This window comes from Musa acuminata, chromosome BXJ3-7 (assembly GCF_036884655.1).
Source record: "Musa acuminata AAA Group cultivar baxijiao chromosome BXJ3-7, Cavendish_Baxijiao_AAA, whole genome shotgun sequence".
Taxonomy (NCBI): domain Eukaryota; kingdom Viridiplantae; phylum Streptophyta; class Magnoliopsida; order Zingiberales; family Musaceae; genus Musa; species Musa acuminata.
The window spans coordinates 13,112,501-13,114,884 of NC_088355.1; positions in this window are offsets into that span (position 1 = coordinate 13,112,501).

Genomic DNA, 2,384 nt, shown 5'->3' on the forward strand with positions numbered 1-2,384 from the left:
ATAACTCATATATCATAATCAAACTTAATATAATATTATTCTATTTATTAGACTTATTAACTTATTTTTTAAAATCACATGCATATAAATGCTTTTCAAATTTATAGTATCTAATTGGATAAAATTATTTTTAAATAAATTTAATTTTATTTATTTTAATTTTGATTTTTAACTTATCAATTAATGAGCTAAGTGAAAAAATATATATTAGATGCTATATTGCTAATTAATTTGTTAAGATATATTGATTTTCTAATTAAATTTTGATTAAAATTATTAGGATATTTTAAGAGTTGATCTTGATGAAAAAAATTCTCCTAATTATCTTTCATAAATTTTATACTTTCATCTATATATAAGCATTTATATATAGGCAGGACTTTCTAAGGATTATATTATCATAAAGATTTTTTTCTCACATTTTATTGGATCCCTGCTCTATCAATTATAATAATTCTAAAATTAAAAAAAGAGAAAATGAGCATCTAGGTTATTTCTCGTGCAGATTCATAATATATGCAAATCGTCACGATGCATTATTTCATGATCTTCAAGGTATCCTATTGATTATCATATTTAAAAATTATATATATTTTATGTTTGTTCTACGTTATTTGATTTCGATACTTATATAATAATTTTATATAATAATTTTTTTTTGTTTTTGGCAGAAACAACCCAGCTGGACTGAGATGATGCATGAACAAGCCAAAATCTTGACACCTTTCTGGTAAACAGCAGGCAATGGCAGCTGGTGCAGTCACCGGTTGTTTTTAGGACTGTACTACTATTCACTCACTGATCCAAAGGGAAAAGATACATGTTATCACGAACAACAAGAACCCCCATTTGCATTGAAGAGAAGGAAGAAGTAAACAAAATGTCAGGAGGACAATACCACAACCAACAACAATGAAACAAAAATCACAAAACAATACTTATCATGATGTAGCAGAACAAGAAAGAGGGAAACAAGGTGGAATTGATTGAGCCTGTTATGCCAACATCTAACACAAGACAATGCACACTTGCCTCAGATGAAGAAGAGAACCCTGATGACCTTCTCACCTTGGTCTGGACCTGCTGTGCCACGAGTCCTCCCGTGCCCATTTGCTGCTTCCTCCTCGTCTCCGCCATCTCCTCTAGTCTTCATGGAACAAAACCGAGAGAGGAAGCAAGGCTTCTGCTTACTTTTCTCTCTCTCCCTCTCTTTACGTAAGGCTACGCTCTCCCCTCTCTTTCTCTTCTTCTCAAGGACTCTTCTCTTCATGACCTTTCCATAAAGAAGCAAAAGCAGGAAGCGCAGATCACATATTTACTTCTCCCTGTAGTTTTTACCTGCTCGCACTGTGACTTCACTCTCTCCCCACGTACCTCGTTGCTTGCCATTACAAGTCCAACAACGCACAGCTCGTCGTGGTGGAGACGCAACCGTGCTGCGCGATGATGCATACGCTACACGATCTCCTTCCCTGGTACTCAATCCCAACAAAACAAGAACCTCTTCACGCGCGGACACATGCACGCTGCCTCTCCTTAGTACACCGAAGCCTTTGTCTCGCATGTCTAATGACGTAGATATCCTCAAAGCCATCTCTCTCTCTTCTCCGATGAAGAGGACGGGATGCAGATTGGTGGCTCAAATGGGCTTCACTCCCACTGCCCCTCGGCGTGAGAACAGCAAGAAAACAGTATCCGATGGCGGTGTGCCTGAGTTTTGGTACACTGCAGCAGGACGGAGCGAGTCTGCTAGCTCTCCCATGTGCGTCTTCGGGCCACCATGACCACAACCCTGTATGAAATCCTGCATGAGCTATGTGGCCCAACTGATCTGAGATTTACCTCTACGTGTTACTATGTGACTTCATGCAGTACTTTGGTTAATTTCTGGGCCCAACCAAGCGGGGACCACCAAACAATTATGTTGCGCTATATATATATATATATATATATACATATATACATATATATATATATACATATATACATATATACATATATACATATATATATGTATATATATATATGTATACATATATATATGTATATATGTATGTATATATATATATGTATATATATATACATATATATATGTATATATGTATGTATATATATATATGTATATATATATACATATATATATATACATACATATAATACATATATATATATATACATACATATAATACATATATATATATATACATATATGTATATACATATATATACATATATATATACATATATATATATACATATATATATATATATATCATCCACCCACGTGTCTGGTTGTGGATGAGCCACCTCTCTCCTGTCCCCTGTTTCTTCTTTCCTCTATCCGTTATTGCGTGTTTAGTAATTAGTCTACCGGAAGAATCCCA